This window comes from Lemur catta, unplaced genomic scaffold (genome assembly GCF_020740605.2).
Source record: "Lemur catta isolate mLemCat1 unplaced genomic scaffold, mLemCat1.pri scaffold_43_ctg1, whole genome shotgun sequence".
NCBI lineage: Eukaryota > Metazoa > Chordata > Mammalia > Primates > Lemuridae > Lemur > Lemur catta.
This window is the reverse complement of record NW_025423850.1, coordinates 1,288,469-1,311,974: the sequence shown is the minus strand read 5'-3', so window position 1 is coordinate 1,311,974 and position 23,506 is coordinate 1,288,469. Positions and strand designations below refer to the sequence as shown.

The following is a 23,506-nucleotide window of genomic DNA, read 5'->3' as shown; positions in this document are numbered from 1 at the left end:
CATTGATTAGAGATCTTTCTTCTTTTTTAATATAGGCATTTCCAGCTATAAACTTCTCTATGAGCATTGCTTTTCCTGCATCTTGTATGTATTATGTTGTAATCTCACTTTCATCCTTCTCAAAATATTATATAATTTCCCTTGTAATTTTTCCTTTGACCCATTAATTAGGAGAGTATTCTTTAATTTTCATGTATTTGTGAATTGCACAAAATCCTTCTGTTATCAACTCCTAATTTCATCCCAATGTGGTTGTAGAACTCAATTTGTATATTTTTATCCCTTTTAATTTTACTGAGGCTTGTTTTATGGCCTAATATATGATCTATTGTAGAAAATGATTTGTGTACATTGGATATGATATATATTCTGATGTTTTGGGGTTCAGTGATTTACAGATGTGTATTATATCTTGGTTTATAGTGTTGTCTAAGAACTCAATTTCCTTGATTATCTTCTAAATAGTTGTTCTAGCCACTACTGAATGTGGATATTGATGTATTCAGCTGTTATTGTTGAATTGTCTATTTCTTCTTTTGAGTCTGTCAATTTTTGATTTATGGATTTTGTAGTTCAGATGTTAGGTATGTATGTTAATAAATGTTAATTTGTCTTCATAAATTTTTATTTTTATCACTATAAAATGTCTTTTTTCTATAGTTATTTTTTCTTAAAGTTTATTATGTCTGATATTAATATAGCCACTCTAGCTCTCTTTTGGGTACTTTCTGCATGGTATATATTTTTTCCATCCTTGTATTTTCAACCTATCAATGTCTTTTATAGAAAGCATGTAGTTGGTTCATTATTTTTAATCTACTCTACAAAATTTTGCCTTTTCATTGGGGTTTTTTGTACATTTACAGTTGATGTAGTTACTATTTAATATGGAAGAATTTACACCTGTCTTTTGCCATTGTTTTCTGTATGTCTTATGACTTATTTGTTTCTTTAATACCTCTGTCACTGTTATTTTGTGTTAAATAGACATTTTCTACTATATCATTTTAATTCTTTTGTCTTATTTACTATATTTCCTGAGATGTTTTCTTAGTGTTTTTTCTCAGATTACATTTAGCATCATAATTTAAGACAACTAGATTTGAATTAACACCAATATAATTTCAATAGCAGTGACAAAGTCAGTTTTTGTTTATCTGTGACTGTCTCAATTTCACCTTCATTTTTAAAAATTTACCCTTCTTTCCAAGTTTTATTCCAACAAAAATAAGATTAAAATGTCCATGAAAATAATCATCATTACAATAAAGTATTCAGAAATGACCAGCATACAATTCAGAATGTGATGTTTTGCACAAGTTAAAAAAAAATTCAAAGCTTTCTCAGGTTGGAAGATTAGGAAATCTTTTACACAGAAATTGCACCCTGAATGAGTTCTAAAATCCCAATATTTTGTCTTTTATTTATCTTTTTATTTATGTTCTCTTTCTTTCTTCTCATGCTTAGCTTTAGTTTCTTATTTCTCATGGTTTTTGATCAACTATTCCACTTTGTTTTGAGAACTCTGATTATGTTTTTTCATTCTTTCTTGTTAATATGGCAATTTCCACTTTTTCAGCAGTTTGCTAACATTCATGTCCTTATTTAACACTTTGATAGCTAAACCAAGTTCTGACTTCAAAGTCATTTCTTCTTCCTTTCATTCTTGTTTTAACACTGACACAGATGCAGCACTATTATTTCCAATGCATAAGGTTTTCCATTACCCATAATTTCCATTAGAGCCGCTCTGATACAGATGAAAGCCATGGTCCTTATTCTAGCCAATGTACAGTAATGCAATACCAAAGGGACGTTTTCCTCCGGACTGTGTATAAGCTTGTTTGATATTACACAGTGCTGTAACCAACTGCTCATAGGAATTGGCTTCTGAAACCATTATAAATACTTTTTTGAGCAATGAGCCTTGGTTTATTAGTCAGAACATTAGCATTTCCTGCCACACTGCAAGCCATGTCCTCACTGAGCCCATAAATATTTTTGGAGAAAATGATTTCATCAAGAGGCTTGTGGATGTTGTGTCTTTCTGCTGCAAGCAAAACATCATTGCTTGAGAAAATTCCTGAACAGGTGCCTGCATGTTTGATGCTTCCATGGTACATTCAACTTGGTGCAAGTGACCTTCTGGAGAAAATACAGTGGTCTTGGAGTCATATCCTTAAGACATCTATTTTTTTTGTTTTTACAATAAGCTCTTTTCAAAGGATGAAGGACATCTTTTTTGAACTTTGTATAATTCCAGAGGGAAGACACTGAAGAGTCAAGATCTACACAGAGTACTTTACTCTGCCAAAGAAAAAACACTACTACTGCCCAGCTATCCACTTCTGTGATAATATGACCCATGTTTGTGTGTGGAACCACCTTTCTCCTTAATTTTTGAAGGTTATTTTTGCTGGATATAAAATTCTTGGCTATTATTTCAAGCACTTTGAATATGTTATCCCATTGCCTTCTCAACTCCATTGATTCCCATGAGAAGTCAACATTGTCTTTTTCAAGGATCCCTGGTAATGATGAGCTACATTTTTCTTGCTGATTTTAAGTTTCTCTCTGCCTTTGGCCCTTGACAGCTTGAATATGAGATAATCAATGTGTGAATCTCTTTTAGTTTATGCTGCTTGTAATTTGTTGAGCTTCTTGGATGTGCAGATAAATTCTTTTCACAAAATTTGGGAAATTTTTGCCCATAATTTCTTCAATTATTCTTTCTCCCCCTTTCATTCTCTCTCCTTTCCTTCTGAACCTTACATTATGCGTATGTTGGTACACTTGATGGTGTCTCACTGGTTTCTGAGCCTATGTTTATTTTTCTTCTTTTTTTTCCATTCCTCTGATGGGATAATTTAATTTGATCTGTTTTTAGATTTGCTGGTTTGTTCTGCCTACTCAAAGCTACTGTTGAGACTCTTTAGTGAATTTTTAATTTCTGTTATTGTATCTTTCCACTCTAAAAATTCAATTTGTTCTTCATTAAAATAATTTTTATGTCTCTATTCATATTATTTGGTGAGGCATTGTTCTCATACTGTCTTTTAATTTTTTATATATAGTTTCTTTTAGTTTTTTGAAGATATTTATAACAACTAAGTTATGCCCCTCTGAGTTGTCTAACTGTGCTAAGCTGTGCTAGTTGTCTAGTAATACAAACATTTGGACTTCCTCAGGGACAATTTCTATTGTTTTCATTTATTTTTCTTGTGAATAGGCCATACTTTTCTGCTGCTTTGTGTGTAAAAACTGGACATCTTAAATAATACAATGTGTCAACTCTGGAAATCCAGTCCGCAACATTTGTTCTTGTTCTTTGCTGTTGTTGTTGCTGTTTGTTTGTTTAGTGGCTTTCCTGAACTAATTCTCTAAAGCCTGTAATCTTTGTTGAGCGTGGCCACTGGAGTCTCTGCTCAGTTAGCTAAGTGCTACTCTAACGATTAGACAGAGATTTTCTAAAGTGTCATGAATGTGTATATCTCCCAGCCTCTGCTGAAGGTGTGTGTGTCTGTGTGTGCGTTGGGGTATGCTTTCCACGCTCCAACAGGCAGTTTAAAACTTTTCTTTAACCTTTAGTTCCTGCTCACGCAGAACTTAAAGGTAAATCACAAGTATTAGGTTAGGGCTTTTTTTTAGATATTTCCTGGGCCAGCCCCTAACCCTGGACATATACAGCTCTGTGTATGTGCACGACCTTCTAGATTCCCAGGTATACGTTGGGGTTTATCAAAGTCCCATATGGACATGTCATTTTCAAGTATTTCTTTATATTTTCAACCAGCCACTTGTTAGCCCCAACTCATAATGCTGACTCAAGCAGCTATGTTATTAAACCATTGTTGATTTTATTATTATTATTATTTTTTTTTTACAAATGCACTGGAAATAACATTGATCTCACAGCTCTGAGTCAGGTCACAAAAATACAAGCTCTGAGAAGAGAGCTTTTCTATGAACTGCCAAAAGGGTTAAATGGTGACAGTTGTCTGGGATGGGTCTTTTCAGGAGCTCCAAATGAAGTTTTTCTCTTTCAGTGGCACCAAGGCTACTGCTTTTTAAGATACTCTAGTTGCAAAGCTTATGATCTCCAAGGCTACCACACAGCTAGGGAGAGTGGAATGATATTAGCTCTTTGCCTTTATTTTGGTTTTCATAAGTTTTACTATGATGTTTCTACGTAATTTTTTGATGTTATTATTGCTGTTATTGTTTTTGTTTATCCTGATTAGATTTCACAGAGCTTATTGAATCTATTGCTTAATGTCATTTGCCAATTTTAGAGTGTTCTCAGCCATTTTCTGTTTAAATATTGTTTCTGCATCATTTCCTTTATTTTCCCTCTGTACATGGCTTCAAATAAATATATATTATGCCTATGTATCATGGCTTATATTTTCCATATACCTTTTTATACATTTCTCATTCTTTACAATATCTGTGCTTTAGTTAGAATATTTTTTCTAATTTGTCTTCCAGTTTACTAGTCTCTCTTCAACTGTAACTCATTCGTTGAATTCTTAATTTTTTCTGTTGTATTTTTCAGTTATAGAATTTTCAGTTTTTAAAAAAATTTCAGTTTTCCTTCAAAATTCTCAATTTAATTACTTGAACAGAGTAATAATTGTTGTAAAATTTGTTTTTGGTATCTTCATTATTTGAATTTCTTGTGAGAAATAATCTATTATATCTGTAGAGTTTGGGTCATATAAACTTATATCCTTATAATCTCACTTATTTTCAGTAAGTTCTAGTTTTTATATGTGAGACATTATAGAGATAATTTGAAGCCCTGAAAAATATTATTATATATTCTTCCAGAGTAAATTTAGTTTGTTTTTGGCAGACTACTAGGTTAGGTGTATTAATAATTCCAGATTGCTTCAATTCACTGAAGTATTGATAGAATTTAAAGCTGAGCTTTCATTCATCCCTGTGAGGGCTGATCCATTTCTGGTTTACCCTTATTCATAGTGTGTAGCCCTTTATGGAAGTTCCCATTGGAGCTTTGTGGTGTTTGCCAAGGAAACTCCTCTTTGGTGTTCTGTAAATTCCAATTCTACTTCTTCCATACCTATGACTCTGATCGAAGCTCAGTTCAGCTTCTCATACATTAGTAATACTATCAGCATTAGTAAACACCTACTGTCAGCATTAGTAAAGATTTCTAGGGTAAAGAGGGCCTGAATGCTTGACTCACTTCTGTGGTCAAATCTCCTTTTCTTACTGCCTACAAAGATGTCCAAATCCTTCAAATAAATGTTTCTTTTATACTTTTTTTTTTGTGGTTTTTCTAGTTGTTTTCAGAGGGAGTGATTTTTCCCCCTCTTCTTTGAATCTGCAGGTACTAGAAAAGAAATGTTCATATCAAATTTAAGAGAAAATACTAACTTTTAAGGAAATATCTGCTTTCAGTTGTAGTTCATTACAATATCAGATGCCACATGAACTTTTTTACTTTTCTTTTTTGTTGTGGGCACTTTTCACATAACATTTTGAGAATTATAGGAATGCATTTTGAGGGAAAAAAGAAGAAGGAGAGAAAGAGAGAAGAAAAGAAAGAGAGAAAGAAACAAGAAAAGAAAGAGAAAAAGAAAGAAAGAAAGAAAAGAAAAGAAAAGAAAGAGAGAAAAAGAGAGAGAAAGAATATCTAATGGGGATAATAAAATTTTTTTCCTCAAAACTGGGCATCCAAGAAATGCCATGTTTCTTAATTTTCTAAATCATATATTAATGTGAAATGAAATTTCAGTCATTTTAATTTTTGCCCTCCTTAGTATGGCATAGGGTCTAGGGAAAATATGTCCAATAGAACTTTCTGTGATGATGGAAATGATCTATCTGTGAGGTTTAATATAGTAGCCATTAGCCACAGGTGGCCATTGAGAATTTGAAATGTGGCTAATGTGAATTAGGAATTAGATTTTTAATTTTATCTCATTATAACCCATTTAAATTCAAATTTAAATATCCGTGTGTGGGTATGGCTACCATGTTAGACAGCACAGCTCTAAGTGGACTCAGTCTGCTTTTTCTCCTTGCTCAGTTTGCATGATCCATTTGAGAGTAAGTTTCTCTGGTGACAACATCCACACTCTCCTTGTCTAATTTTGTTGCAGGGCTTTCTCCTTGGTCCCAGAACATCATGCTTTATGCCACACATACACACAGTCATACTGTTCAGAGGCTCTGCTACTTCTGGAGTGCTGCGTGAAGAGTAAAATGCTAATGGTCTCAAGAACCCCAACTCTTTCTAGGACAATTTATTTCTACTCATTTGACACTAAATATTCTTACTCTCCTCTAATTCAAAAACAGTATTTTCTGAATCCTATATTTTAACATCAAAGTCCTCTATTGTGGAGCCAGGGAAACCCAGATTTCTAAGACCCAAAGTGCTGCTCCCTCATTTTGAGGGAATGAGGATGGGAAAATCTCTCTTTTTATAAAATTTTTAATGCTGAGTTCACAATAGTGGGAGAAAAAAAGCAAAGGTAATTTCTCAGTCAAGCCATCTTGGTACGTGTAGCTCAATGTGACAAAAAAAAAAACAAAACAAAAAACCAACAAATGAGGAAAATCATGTGTATTCTACATTAGGTACTATTATATATGCTAGCAATGTTTTTACTACATTACCAACCACGTGGTAAATGAGAAAAGAATGCTCAGACATATTCTTTGCAGGCATGAATTTTCCATTTCTGGGAACCAAATGCAAGGTAATAACTATGTAATAATTTGTGAATTATTTTAGCAGTCTAGCAACACTTCTGTATAAGCAAATTTGAAACACAGGGAGATAGTAGTATAAACTGTCATAAAGATTCAATGATGACTGCCTTAAAATGTCCTTGTTTCCATGGCAATTCTAGAATAATTATCTCATCTCCCAGTAAACATATAAATTCTGCTTTAGTTACAGAATATTCTGATTACATGTGTGTGTGTCTTGTTATAATAAAAACAACCTACGTATCTTTTTGTTAGTGAAAACACTCATGTAATTATTACAGCTTACCTTGGACACTTAGCTAAACAGCTTTTGGAAATTAACCAAGTAAAATTTATTTAAAATATGTATATGACTTATGAATTGTAATAAGAAGCAAAAAGTAAACATTAGCCACAGTAATTCTTGTTGTTAAAATTACATTGTATTCATGGTGCAAAAAATATACTATGGAATAAGTAATATTATAATATCGGTTTCAATTAACTTACAGCAATGGGGAAATCACAATCGACTTGGCTACAAACATAAAAAATAATACAGCTTCATTTTTACTAACCATTCAGGATATAGATTAAATTGAAGTATGTGATTTGTTTGCTGTTACAGAGATGATACCTGATAATATATATTTAAGCCCTTACTACTTATTTTGAAATGACTTCTTTTGAAAGTAAAAAAATAATATATGAGGCACTAAAAATAATACAATTTAAAGGATTTGGAAATTATCATGTTTTAAAATTCAATATTTTAAAAAATATTCCACATGGGTTTTTATTATACATAGATGCTTTTTCTGCTATGTATTAAAGAGTAGACATAGAGCAAGGGACAGAAACAGTATTTTCTATCCCTGATTCTATAACTCAACAGCATGAGACCATGAGAAAGTTATTTTGCTATATCTTATCACAGTTTAGTCATTAAATAGCAATAATTTCCATCCTGTCTACCTTATAACCATGTGGTAATAATCAAATGATACTATTAGAATAGGGAATTTGTGACACATTTTGACTACATAGACAGCTGCTGAATAGTCCAAGCACATCTGATTTCAAAGCATAAGATAGGTTTTCTAGTTCAAAGATGATTTGGGATAGGGATTACATATAATAAAGGTATACTTATCATTACTGATCTATTGGGTTTAGAAAGTATATAAACCTGTATAACTGTGTGTAAAAGTTATAATGTCTGCTTATTATGAATATCCAGAAGCCGTATTTCAGAATATAATTCCTTCCCAACAGTATTATGGAGTAATACAACATGGAAAGGATCAATATGCAGTAAAATAATATATAACATTACAGGACATTCTTAGAATGATAGTAATGGGGATGGGGTGTGAGAAGCCTTTAGATATCAGTTAAGAAGAAATTATCCTGCATATAATGGAAAGCCCACAATAGTGGCTACACAAAAAGAGGTTTATTTCTCTCCCACCAATAAGAGGTCCAGAGCAGGCAGTCCTCAGCTGGTGTTGCAGCTCCATAATTATTCAGAACCCACATTCCTTTGATCCTTTACTCCACTATCCTTAGTGACATCACTTCTCAAGGTTGCTACATGGTCCAAAATAGTCACCAAGTCTTTGTTCCAGGGAAGCTGGGTGAAGGGTATTGAGAAATCCTTTGTACTATATTTTGCAATATTTTATAAACTGGAATTAATTTCAAAATGAAAAGTCACAAACTAAAAACACAAAGCACAGGAGGGGTTCTTACCTGGAAGAATGGGTACTGTTATAGTTTGACCTATATTATTAAAATGGACAAGAGAATGTACTCAATTTACAAAGTAATAAGCATTATTTAGAGGAGTAGTTCTTAATTTCAATGTGTGTGGGAGGTCCATGAGTAAATATATAATTCTATTTATTTGTGCATTTAGTAGTTTTGGGGAGCAGAAGTCTTCATTATTTTCATCAAAATTTTAGTGGAAGCTGGGTGCGGTGGTTCATGCCTATAATCCTAGCTCTTTGAGAGGCTAAGGTGGGAGTGTCACTTGAGGCCAGGGGTTCGAGACCAGCCTGAGCAACATAGTGAGACCTTATCTCTACAAAACATTAAAAAACTAGCCAGGCATGCTGGTGCGCTGTTGTAGGGCCGCATGTGGCCTTGGGTCTGCAGGCTCCCCACCCCTCTGACAGGCTCCAGATGTGAGTTCCTGTAGGTTCTTCTCAGCCTTTTTTCTCCGCTCTAGCTAATGAGTGAGCAACAGTGTGGTACATGTGTACACCATTTCTTTCCAAGATGGGACATCTGTAATGGGCTCCAGAGTTTTCCGTTGTTCTGCCACAAATTTTGCTACAACTACACCATAGGGCTGTCGGTCCTCCTACCCAATCTTGTTTTCTTTTCTTTTTTTCTTTTTTTTAACTCCCAATAAATCTTTTACACTCTTAATGCCGTCTTAATGCTTCCTGGAAGACTCATCCAAATTGCAATGTAAGGGAGAACTGCTATGAACTGTGAGTCACAAAACCAACTGAAAAACTTTTTTTTTTTTTTTTGAAATGGGGTATCGTGGCACCCAGGCTGGAGTGCAGTGGCTCAATCAGTTCACTGCAGCCTCCAACCCCTGGGCTCAAGCAGTCTTCCTACCTCAGCCTCCTCATGAAACATACCTTTTTAGTCAGTCAAAAATATTTGAGTATAACGAGTATTAACTTTTACTTAGGTATTTTGTTAATTTTATTGTGTGTGACAATGGCCTTAGCATTGTAGGAGAAAATGTTTCTATTGTTTGGACATGTTTACTAAAATAAATGGTAAAATAACATGACATCTGGAATTTGCTTTAAAATGCTTCAGCTAAGAAAAAAGGATAGATGAAACAGAGCAATAATCTTGATAATTTTGGTGAGGAGATCATTATAGTGTTTGTACTATGGTGATTATGAAATGCTAAGCACCCATTTTTAGGCATTTAACATGTGACCTTTGGTGAATTGACAATGAGGAGGCTTCAAGCATTTTTTGGAGAGTGCATGAAATGGAAAAATGAAATAGAAGATGAGTATTTGAAGATGAGATAGAAGACCAGATATGATGCTTTTTGGAAATAAGAATGGTATTCTTATTCATCACATTCCATTTTATGATCTATATTTTCAACTAATAATTTTAAAAGATGATTTGCTTTAAGAGAAAGCACATTTTCCTCTAAATCAATGACCTAGACCTTATTATTACCTCCAACACTTGCAAATAATGTCTCAGGATAAATTACTTAACTATACTGAGCTTTAGTTTCTAAAAATATAAAATGGGAATAATAATCTCCATTGTCTAGTTTATTATTAACATTTATATATAGACATAAAATATAAAATAAACAGAAATTCAATGCACAACATTATATATGAGATGAAATTGCCATTTTTGTAGGTCTAAAATTTGAGTATTGCCATCTCATCTCAATGAGGTAAAAATATACACAGAAAGTTAAAAAAAAATACACAAAACCATTAAGAGTGGCTAATGGTTTTGGGTGGTTTTATTTTCTTCATATTGTATTCCTTTATATTTATTTCTTTATATGTTATTCTTTATTATATTTTCTAGGTAGACAGAATGAATATTAAATATTTTGTTAATTAGAGGAGAACTTTAGTGAAAAAGATCATGCTTCTTTAAATTTGAAATCATCATACAAAATAATATGGAAAAATTCTTTTAAAATATACCATAAGACAATAATGGCTAATGTGTGTTTAATAATAATTATGTCCAAGTGCTTTTCATGTATTACCTCATTTAATCTCAAAAACCACAGAGTTTTTTTGGAATGATAGATGTGAAAACTGAGCTACAGAGAAGTAAAGCTCATTGTTCAAATTTAACTGGCTAAAGGCACAGTTAGAATTTGGAACCCAGGCATTCTGGAGCCCAAACCTGTACTTTTAACTATATAAATATAATATAGTGTATCAACCTATTCTTAGGACATGGGAATGTGATAGTGGAATGATGTGTTTAAAACCCTGTACATCACTTTAGAAACCACATTGTGATACTCCATCTCCTCTTGAAGCAGAATCATCATTTAAACTATATTTTTAGGAGAAAAACGAACAAATGCAAGCAAATGAAATTCCACTGCTTTCCAGGACTACTCACTTACTTTATTGGCATGTGTCAAAGTCATCTAGTCATCAAGCATGTGTGGAGTAGCCATATTCACTCTGTACATACTGGCAAACCATGTTTCTATTTCTGTATAATCACAATGATGTCCTGTCCCCATCCTTTGTACTGTTTCTCTCACTGCAAGAAATGAGCAGAGCTATTAAGAAGTGATTCATGATTGATTGACATGAATTCCACCTTCTCCTCCATTTGCTGCCCACTCTTGGGAGTGAGTGCTAATGAGCACTGGGTTGCAGGGGGGGCAGGCAGTAAGAAGGAGACCAGAAATGCAAGCTCAGTCATCAGCTCCTAAAAACTTGAGAATTGGCAGGATTTATTGAGAACTTAATTACTTAAGTTATAGATGGCCAGTCATCAATATTTTATTTAATGCCATTTATAACATTTTCCTCCATTCTAGTACTTGAGAAAGCAGAAACAAAGAGGACATCTTGATTGCCTGAAGCCACAAAATGAAATTGGAATATAATTCAGGTACTTGTGACAATCATTTCTGTACTTTGAACATGAATGTCATTATTGTGATCTTTATAGTGCTCTTCTCTATATATACATTTCACTATTTTTTTGAAAATGTTCAGTCAAATCTAGAGGTCTGCCTGATAAAATGATAAAACTCACTGATAAGGCATCTTAGTATAATCAGTTATACTATGGGTCAAGCCATATTCCTCCAAGGATAGCTATCTGTCTACCTATATCTATAGATAAAAATTTAGGGCATATTAAAATCATCTGATACGCTTAATCAAAGGCATATTTCAGAACTTCACCCCCAAAGACACCCTATGATCAGTTGACAGAGAGGAAAGCATAGGGCCTGATTTACAGATGGTTCTGCATGATATATAGACACCACCTAAAAACTATAGCACCTTTATGGAACATTCCTGAAGGACAGTGAGGAAGAGAAATCTTCTCAGTGGGCAGAACTTTGGGCAGCGTACTTGGCTGTGCACTTTGCTTGGAAGGAGAAATGATCAGATGTGCAATTATATACTGACTCATGGGCTGTAGTCAATGGTTTGGATGATCAAGGACTTGGAACGTGATTGGAAAATTAATGGCAAAGAAATTTGGTAAGGAGATATGTGGATAGACATCTCGGAATGGTCAAAGGACGTGAAGATATTTCTGTCCCATATGAATGTCCACTGAAGGATGGCTTCAGCAGAGGAGGACTTTAATATTCAAGTGGCTAGGATGACCCGTTTTGTGGATACCAGTCAGCCTCTCTCCCCAGGCACTCCTGTCGTCACCCAATCAGCTCATGAACAAAGTGGCCATGGGAAAAGGGATGGAGTTTATGCACGGGCTCAGCAACACAGACTTCCACTGACCAAGGCTGAACTGGGATAGCCACTGCTGAGTGCTCAATGTGCCAGCAGCAGAGGCCAACAATGAGCCCCTGATGTGGCACCATCCCCTAGGGTGATCTGTCAGCGACTTGGTGAGAGGTTGATTACATTGGACCTCTCCCATCATGAAAGGGGCAGTGTTTTATCCTTGCTGGGATAGACACTCTGGATATGGATTTGGCTTCTCTACACAGTGAGCTTCTGCCAAAACTACCATACCATCTATGGGTTTACACAAGGCCTTATTTAACGTCATGATATTCCGCACAGCACTGCTTCTGAATAAGGAACTCATTTCACAGCCAAAGAAGTATGGCAAGGGGCTCATCTTCATGGAATATTCTGCCATGTTCCTCATCATCTTGAAGCAGTTGGTTTGATAGAACATTGTAATGGCCCTTTGAAGACACAGTCACATCAGCTAGATGACAATACTTTGCAGGGCTGGGGCAAGTTTCTCCAGAGGCTGTATATAGTCTGAATCAACATACAATATATATTACCATTTCTTCCATACTCAGGATTCATGGGGCTTGGAACCAAAGGGTAGAAATAAGAGTGGCAGTCACCATTACCTCTAGTGACTCACTAAAAGAAATTTTGTTTACTGTTCCCATGACTTTATGCTCTGCTGGCCTAGAGGCATACATTCCAGAAGGAACAATGCTTCTACCAGGTGACACAATGATTCCACTGAACTGAAAGTTAAAATTCCTCATGTGTCTAAGCCAATGAGCTAAAAAGGGAGTTATGATGCTAGCTGGGGTGATTGATCCAACTACCAAAAGGAAATTGGAAATTGGACTACTACTCCATAATGGAAATACAGGAGGTCTTTAGGGCCTATCAGTATTACCGTGCCCTATGACTAAGATCAATGGGAAACTACTACAGTCCAATCCAGGCGGGACTACCAGTTGCCCATACCTTTCAGGAATGAATGTTTGGGTCACTCTACCAAGTAATGAACCACAACCAGCTGAGGTACTTGTTGAAGGCAAAGAGAATACAAAGTAAGTAACAGAAGAAGGTAGTTATAAATAGCAGTGAGGACCACATGACCAGTTACAGAAATGAGGATTCCAATTGTCATGAATATTTCTATTTTGCTAAGAATGAGTTTGTGTGCACATATACATATGTTATGCAAATATCTTTTTCTTTCCTTTTTTTATTCTTTTATTATGTAACTTAAGGTATATAGAGTTTATGTCAGTATTTCAGTATTGTTATTTTACATCTTAGTAGTTAAGATATAGTATATCAAGAGAAGAGTGAAAAATCACTCAAGGACTTCACCTTCTCTTCTGAGGAAGGGACTGGTGCATTTTTTCTTGTACTCAGGATAGTTATATTACTTGGTCATGCCATATAATTTTTTTACTTGCTGCTGAAATTAATTGCTAGTATTTTCTTGAGGATTTTTGCATTAATGTTCATAAGGGATATTAGTTTGTAGTTTTCTTGTAGTGTCTTTCTCTATGAGGTGTAATGCTGTTCCTTTCTCTTCAAGTTTTTGAAAAGTCTAAAAAGGATTGCTGGATCATATGGTAGTTCTATTTTAGTTTGGTGGAGAACCACCACACTGTTTTCCATAACACGTGTACTAATTTATATTAACACCAACTGTGTGTAAGAGTTCCCAAACATCCTTGCCAGAACTGTTACTTATTGTCCTTTTGATAAAACTCATTCTATGGGGTGAGATCGTAGCTCATTGTGGTTTTGATTTGCATCACTCTGATGATTAGTGACATTGACCTAATGATTAGTGATATTGAGAATTTTATTAAATACTTGCTGGACATTTGTATGTCTTCTTTTGACAACTGTCTATTCAGATCCTTTGCCCATTTTAAAATCAGGTTTTGTTTCAGATCTTATGTGTAAGTCTTTAATCTATTTTGATTTTATTTTTATATATGGTGGAGTACAGGGGTCAAGTTTCATTCTTCTGCATATGAATATACAGTTTTCTTGGCATCATTTATTAAAGAGCATATTCTTTCTCTAATGTGCATTCATGGCAACTTTGTTGAAAATCAGTTGGCTGTAAATATGTGGGTTTATTTCTGAGTTCTCTGTGATGTTCCATTGGTCTATGTGTCTGTTTTTATACCAATAACATGCTATTTTGTTTACTATAGATTTTTAGTATACTTTGAAGTCATCTAGTGTGATGCCTCCAGCTTTGCTCTTTTTGCTCAATATTGCTTTGGCTATTTGGGGTCTTTTATGGTTTCATACAAATTTTAGGATTGTTTTTTCTATTTCTGTGAAGCGTGTCATTGGTATTTTGATAGAGATGGCATTTAATCTATTGATTGCTTGGGTGATATGGTCATTTTACCAATATTAAATCCTCTAATCTCATTAGCATGGGATACATTTCCATATTTTTTTTTTTGTGACCACATCAATTTCTTTCACAGAATTTTTTAGTTTTTATTCTAGAGATACTTCATCCCTTTGGTTAAATTTATTTCTGGATTTTTTTTTTTTGTAAATGAAATTGATTTCTTGATTTCTTTTTCAGCTAGTTCACTATTAGCATTGATTTTTGTTGTTGATTTTGTATTATGTGACTTTACTGAATTTTTTATTAGTTCTAAGTTTTTTCATGGAGTTTTTAGGTTTATTTTCATTTCATTTTATTTTTTATTTTTTTGAGACAGAGTATTGCTCTGTTGCCTGGGCTAGAGTGCTGTGGCATCAGCCTAGTTCACAGCAACCTCAAACTCCTGGGTTCAAGCAATCCTTCTTCTGCCTCAGCCTCCCGAGTAGCTGGGACTATAGGCATGTGCCACCATGCCCGGCTAATTTTTTTCTATATATATTTTTAGCTGTCCAGATCATTTCTTTCTATTTTTAGTAGAGAAGGGATCTCGCTCTTGCTCAGGCTGGTCTCAAGCTCCTGACCTCGAGCGATCCTCCTGCCTCGGCCTCCTAAAGTGCTAGGATTACAGGCATGAGCCACCATACCCAGCCATTTTTAGGATTTTATATGTAAAATTATGTCTTCTACAAAGAGGGACAATTTGACTTCCTCTTTTTCAATTTGGGTGCCCTTTATTTTCTATCTCTTGCCTAATTGCCCTGGCTGAGACACTGAGTTCTACCTTGAATAGGAGTGGTAAAAGTGGGCTACCTTGTTTTGCTCTAGTTGTGAAAGGAAAGGCTTTCAGCTTTTCCCCATTTAGTATGATGCTGGCTGTGGGTTTGCCATATATGACCTTTACTGTGTTTAGATATGTTCTTTCTATACCTAATTTGTTGAGAGTTTTAATCATGAAGAGATGTTGAATTTTATCACATGCTTTTTCTGCATCTATTGATATGACCATATGTATTTTGTCCTTGATTCTGTTAATATGATGTATCATTTATTAATTTGAATCCTCGCATTCCTGGGATAAATACTACTTCATCTTGGTGTATTGTTTGTTTTTTATGTGCTGTTGGATTCAATTTGCTAGTATTTTGATGAGGATTTTTTTCATCTGCTCATCAGGGATATTGCCTGTAGGTTTCTTTTCTGTTGTGTGTGTGTGTTTTTTCCCCTGATTTTGGTATCAAGGTAAAGCTGGCTTCATAGAATGTGTCAAGCAGAATTCCCTTCTCTTCAATTTTTAAGAATAGTTTGAGAAGAATTGGTATTAGTTTTTGTTTAAAAGTTTTATAGAATTCAGCAGTAAAGCTATTAAGTCCTGGGCTTTTCTCTGTTGGGAGAATTTTTATTACTGATTCAATCTTGCTACTTATTTTTGGTCTGTTCAGATTTTCTATTTTTCCTGGTTCAATCTTGGTATGTTATATATGTCCAGGAATTTATACACTTTCTCTAAGTTTCCCAATGTTTTGGAATATAGTTGTTCATAATAGTCTCTAATGATCCTTTGTATTGCTGTGATCTCAGTTGTATTGGTTCCTTTTTCATGTATGATTCTCTCTTTTTTACTAGTCTACCTAATGATTTGTTAATTTTGTTTATCTTTAAAATAACCAACTTTCTGTTCTCTTGATCTTTTGCTTTGCTTTTTAAATCTCTATTTCGTTTAGTTCTGCTCTGATCTTTAGTATTTTTTTCTTCTACTAATTTGGATTGTTTTGTTCTTGCTTTTCTAGCTCCTTGAGATGTGTTATTACCTTTTTTTCTCTTTGAAATATTTCTACTTTTTGATGTAGGTGTTTATTACTATAAACTTTCCTCTTACTTTTGTTTTGCTGTGTTCCATAAGTTTTGGTATGTTACGCTTTCCATTTCCATTTGTTTTCAGAAAAGAGAAGCACATTTGGCTCACAGTTCTAGAGGCTGGAATGTCCAAGATCATGGTGCTAGCATCTGCTGAGGGCTTTCAGGCCACATTACCCCATCCAGAAGGTGGAAGGACAAAAGCAGGCAACCTTGGCATTAAGAAAAATCTAGTGATTATAACTATTTCACAAAAATATGTCTAGATCATGAAGTGTACAAATAATTTTGTGTAGGTTTTTCTTTCTTTCTTTCTTTCTTTCTTTCTTTCTTTCTTTCTTTCTTTCTTTCTTTCTTTCTTTCTTTCTTTTTCTTTCTTCCTTTCTTTCTTTCTTTTTTTTTTTTTGAGACAGAGTCTCGCTCTGTCACCAGGTAAGTGTGCTGTGGTGTCATCCTAGCTCACAGTGACCTCAAACTCCTGAGTTCAAGCAATTCTCTTTCCTCAGCCTCCCAAGTATCTGGGATTACAGGCATGCACCACTATGCTTGGCTAATTTTTTTCTGTTAGTAGAGATGGGGTCTTGCTCTTGCTCAGGCTGGTCTTAAACTCCTGACTTCAAGCGATCTTCACACCCCAGCCTCCCAGAGTGCTAGGATTACAGGTGTGAGCCACAGTGCCTTCCTGGTTTATATTTCTTTTGCATGCAAGTCACACCCACCAAATATAGGAAACACAACCTGCTGGACAATATATTGCTGCTCTCTCAGTCAAAAATCAAATCATAGAATATATTTTGGTAACAACATTAGACAACATTTTCTGTGGCCTTGAAAGTAGCAGCATACTGCCCCCTCCTTATAAGTGTTTGGGACCCTACAAGTTCATTGATAGCAGTGCTAGGATCTAGCACTTTTCATTAAGAGACCTCTCTTCACTTGGTTAACTTCTACTTTTTATTCGGCCAGTTCTATTGACATGTTAATAATTGTGATAAACATTGTTACTCATTCTTTATTATGCGTAAGCTGCTGTCTTATGGGTTTTATATGCATAGTTTTATTTATTCCTCAAAAGACCCATTTTAAAGTTGAGAAAACAAACTCAGAGAAGATAAATGACTTACCCAGGGTTGTACATACTCGGTAAGAGCTAAAACATGTTTATTGGATTCCAAACTGCTTACATAGAGCAGCTGTGAGAAACTACCCTTAGTTGCTATAAGAAGTAATAACAATTAACACTTACATGGTTGCTACACATAAGAGTTAATCTTAACATCACAGATATTAACTCATTTAATCCTTAAAACTATCTTATAATATGATATAGTTTCTATTATTATACTAATTTTACAGATTATACAATGGAGGTACAGATAGGTCATATACTTGGTACGTGGCAGAGCTGGAATCTGAGCTCCAAAACTCTGTTTTTGGAGTTCATGATCTTAACCTCTAATTTATACTGACCATCATGTGCTACCACATGACCTGCTGGTTTTCATTCTAGCTTTTATTTGCCTTCTCTGTTTTTTTTCCTAATTACGCTGCCACACCAGTAACTGGCCAGGGAGACAGAGTTTTTATATTTTTGTATCCTGTTATCTCATGTCCTATTGACGTGCCTGGGAAATGGCAGACGGCTACAAGGTCATCTCAGTTAAGGTTACCTCTGACTCACTTTAGCTTTGCACTGTTGGAAAAACCAGGATGTTCTTTCCCACGTGTATCTGTTTCATTAGCCCTCAATTACTGCTAACATGCTGGCACGTGTTTTCCAAATGAAGTACCCATGCACCACACACATACACATGCACGCACGCGCACTCCCTACCAACAAACCACAGTGGGGTATATTAATACGCAATCCCTACCAACAAACCACAGTGGGGTATATTAATAAAGAATACAGATTATAAATGTATATGAATGTGTCTGTGTGTGTGCATCTGTGTGGGGACCTTTTTTCTCTTATTAGATGAGTGTAGTAGCTCTTTCCATGATCATTACATTTATTTAGTCTTTCCTTGTCTCTCTCATTAGACTCTAAGCCTCTGAAGACAAGGGGCTTTTAAACTAGTGCAATAATACAAGTTAAATGCAATCTTATATATAATTCACTTGCTAAAGTCTAGGGAACTTTAATGTTTGTGGGACTATGACTTTGAATTTAGTTCAAATAAATTTCTGACAACTCTTTCTCCCCCATACATGATCTCCCCACTCCCAATTCTGCCACAGTTCTGTCCTGTAAATTTCCTCCTTGTCCACCACTTTATTTTCTCTTATTGATGTGGTTGGGGTTTATGGGCATCTATTATTTTAAGTTAGATGCTCCATCTGTGTCCTAAGCCTTTCAACCTAAAAATGCTGTAGAAATCCAGAAATTATTCCTAAAATCAAGTTTAAAAGTAAAGATAATTCAGGCTGGTCCAAACATTCACAGTGTGGGGTTCCAATTAGTTCTTGGCCTTCACAGTTGTGTTTAGGATCATCCATCAATTTCTTTATAATATGGAGATTCCACTTACTCAGCTTCTGTTAGCAGAAGAGAATGGGAGTTTGGGACTCTAGAGCTGAAAGAGAATTTGAGGCCTCTCTTAACTCCTTTTTTCCAGGCAGAAAGAGTCCTAATCCTCACTAGACAGCTGGGTGTGTGTTCTGTTTTTTAAGAAAAGAAGATAACTCTTGCAATACATACTAACATTTACTGAATATTCAACTGTAAGTTTTATAGTGGAGAAAGATGACAAACACTACCACAGCCAGGTAATCAAAGTCAACATCAGTAGTGATCAGTCGTAGCGATTGCATGTATTCTCGCATATGATATGTTAAGAATGGCATTCTATCTGTTTGGTCATCCCCTCCCAAACTCATAGCCTTGCTCTTACCATGGGAAAAACATCACACAAACACAGATTGAGGGATATTTTAGAAATTACCTAAAATTTTGAAACTAGCATTCACCAAAACTGTCAAAGTCATCAAAAATAAGAAAAGTCTGAGAAACTGTCACAGGCCAAAGAAGACTGAGGAGACATGACAACTAAATATAACGCACTGCCCCAAATGGGATACTGTAACAGAAAATCATCATGAGAAAGAAAGTATTAAAGTCTGAATAAATTGTAGATTTTAGTTAATGACAATGTATCAATATTGGATTATTAGTTGTGACAAATGCACCCTACTAATATGTTCATAATAGGAGAAACTCAGCACAGGGCATATGAGAACCCTCTACTATCCTCAAAACTTTTCTTTAGAAAACAATTCTAAAATTAAAAATTCAGTTAGATATGAAAAAAATCATGGAAAGTTTCTTTTTCATTTAGACACAAGAATACTTTGATGAAAGCAAAGATGAACATTTGTCATGTTTTACTATAATGACCAAAGCTGTCATAGAATTATAGGTTATGAAAATGTTAGTATTGGAGTTGGTTATTTTTACAGACCTTTGAAAATCCAAGAGGTTTAATTAACATCTCAGCCTTTTAAAACTAATTCAATGGTTCCTTATTTTTTGGCAATTTCTATTAAAGTGAGAGTCCATTTATAGTGAAATATTTCTTGTTTATGTTCAATTTGTTTCAGAGAGATTTAATATCTGTAGGAAGGATAATTACTTTCAAAATTTGGGGGAAACAATATGGGTATGGTCATTTAACGTAGGCCAGGAATCTTGACACTTCTTGAAGTGGTGTTCTAAAAATAGCACACTAATTTTTTGTATAATCAGAGACATTGTCATATCTTATTTTATATTTTAAGCTCTCTCTGTAGAAATCATGCCATTGTATTTTTAAAGTCTTATATAGAGGAAACATTTCCTACTTTGATCATGTCTTGTTCCAAGAATACATATAGTTTATGCCATCCTGAGTCATCGTTCTTTCTTTGAAAAAATAATGTAAAAGATAGTAATTGCACATGTTATGGTTTATGTCTCTATGCCTGTTTCATTTAACTTTTAGGACTGTCTTTTAAAATTGTGTGTCTAACAAATGATTTAGTAGCACTTTCAACACTTTATATAAAATTTTCTCCTACTCAAATACATAAATCCATTTATTTGACCTTCATAATGAGGCAGAGTTGATACTGTAAGGTTAATGAGGCAATTATTCTTATAGAGAACATCAGTCATAAAGGCATAGTTTCTTCCTCACTTTAATATGCACATTAATTAAAATAATTTTTCTTTGCTATTTGCATTGATAAGTAATCATCAATGAGGGAAGGAATAATTAAGTTTCTGAGTATCTCCTATGTAATTTGGGGCCTTAAATTCCATGGTATAAAATTTTTTCTGGTATAATAGGTACTTTCAGATTTTCCTTGTGTAATTTTCTGTATTTTTCTTTCTGTTTATTACAGAGGCAAAAACAATGAGTGTTGCTATGACTATCTATCAAATATTTGGGGAAAACATATATTGAAAGTGTATTTCCAGAATTTGCCCTTGACTAGTACCTGAAATACAGCTCTGCTGGTTAACCATGACATTTAATCATAAACTAATAGCTCAAAATTATTCATTGAGTTTTCTTCCAAGTTGACCTATAGAATCTATCTTAGGGCACAGTAAAAATTATTGTCTATTAATAGAAAAATATCATTTATAGATACACATAAAAGCACAGATTCTTTTTGTTTTGTTTTGTTCTGTTTTTTCTTCATCTGGAAAGACTAGCAATACAAGAACACAGATTCTTAATAATTTTGCTACTCACACAAGAGGAATCTACCATAGCAATGAGCCAGCCAAATCGATGGGTATGTAAAATATGAATAAGTTTAATTATTATTTGGCTCATCTACAGTAACTTTTCAAATTAAACCTAATCCAAAATTAATTATTATGGTTTAAATATACATATCTGTCTTTATATTTGTATTTAGAAATAGATACTTGGTCAGACATATTGAAGAGAAAATATGGTTGCATTTTGTAAAACTCTAACAATGTATCTGCTTCTATAACTTAGAGAAATGGAATGGTTTTTTCAGGTTGACGTTTTTTTCTTTAGCAAAATGCTTTTGTCAGGTTTTAGTCTGATCACTTCTTGGCACCCTTGTGGCCAAAGAATAACTAGATGTACCAAAGTTAGGCAAGCACAAAAATGAAGTTTATTGAGGAGAGAAAGATGGGCTTATAGAACAAGAGCAAGATACACGTTTACAGAGCATGGTGCATACGACACAGATGACAACCGGACCCACTGTCACAGCATAGGGAGAGCCAAAGGAAGGGGCCAAAAAAAGGGGGCTTGGTTATGGTCTGCATCTTGTTTTATAGTGCCCAGATTGGGACCTCCCTGTGGCTCAGACGTCACCATGGAACTACTTTGATTGGACAGCCGGGAGTTGCATGACCTGAGTTTTACTGTGCATGCAGAACTCCCATGAGCCTCTCTGAAAGCCCATGTGCAGGGGTGTGAATCACTGAAGCACCCACTTTTGTCCCTACAAGACCTGGAATCCCTCACCATCTACCTAATACTTTCACGAGACATTTGCATGTGGAAAATGTGGTTTACACATAGAAGGGCTGAGGAGAGAGAGACAAACAAATGTCAGGTTGCTCCTCATAATAAAATAAGACTTTTTGAATTTCCTGACCACAAGAGGGAGAAATGGAAGGAGAGAGTCACTGAGGAAGAGAAAGGAGGCCAATAACCCGAGGAAAGCCAGAATGCTGGACTGTGTGATGGCAAATGAGAATGACTGAAGGACAGTTTATAAACAGAGTGTCTGATTTCCCATAATAAATCCTTAGTTGGTCCTGCAGATCTATGCTGCCACACCTTTGTAACTCCTTAAACTTCAATGACTGTCTGAGTGAAGACAAATCTACCTGGGGAATGGATATGTAAGGGTGCTTTTCAGAACTCAGAAGGCCCAAAGAAGAGTATGAAGGACATTAGAAATATTTTACATCCACAATCCTAGCACTTTGGGAGGCTGAGGCAGGAGGATTAAGCTCAAGTGATCCCAGGAGTTTGACACTTCAGTGAGCTATGATGACTCTCCTTAACTCTAGCCTGGGCAACAGAGTGAGACCATGCCTCAAAAAAATATATATTATTTTACCCTAAAATATGGCATTTTGCTATGCAGGACTGACTGAAGAAGCCTCACGGTCACTCCGGCACCACCATACGCACTCTCCAAAAATGTTTAAGTTTCTTTATCTGCCCAAGGTCCAGACCCACCTAGGAGAACAATTATTGTTTTCTTCCCTCCTTGGAAGACCAGCAATGTGACCACATCTGAACAGACACTAAGATAATCTCTCTTCTCTCAGACTCATTTAAATTCCAAAGAGAACTGTTTTCCAGTTTATCTCTGTTCCCCCTCCATTCATCCTCCCTAGCAATCCTTTATTGCCCTTCAACAGAATTTCTCTTCTCCCCCCTCCCATAACCCATTTTATCAGAAAGGCATAAAAGCTTCTAAACCCTTTTCGGGAGTTGAATCTCTATTCTGAGGGTTCCCCTGTATACAGGTTAAATAAATTTGTATCCTTTTCCTCCTATTAATCAATCTGCAATCTGTTGGTAATTTTTCAGCAAACCTTTATGGGGTCTTTGGTCCCTACAAGTAGCAGTAGCTTATCTTGGTTAAAGAGAGAATCCACAGACTGATACACCTGGGCAAAGCAGGAACTCGAAGCTAGCAGGTTTCAGAAACCAGTGGAATAGATTCTCTCTTATATTAAATTTGAATGTTAAAGTTCCCAGTGCCTCAGCTATATGTGTGTTATATACATAATGCATTTAATACTTTGTATACATGACCTGCTAGATTTGGATCACTAGTAGCATTACCATATTATCAAAGAATATTATCTAAGGATTTATTAGTGAATACTCTGATACCCAAAATGAAAGGAAGTCTGATTTTGAGGGGAAAAAACGTGCCCCACATAGTAAAACCTCAAGCCAGCTCCCTCATATACTATTATAATGTCAGATTGTTACCAAAAGTTTGGTACGGCTGAATGAAGAATGAGGACATGTGGTTTGAAGAAAAGGAAAAGAGAAGT

General features: G+C 35.0%; 1 pseudogene; it reads right to left on the bottom strand.

The window, feature by feature from the left end:
- Positions 1–1,420: 1,420 nt before the first annotated feature.
- LOC123629793 lies at positions 1,421–2,188 on the bottom strand (annotated as a pseudogene).
- Positions 2,189–23,506: the final 21,318 nt, after the last annotated feature.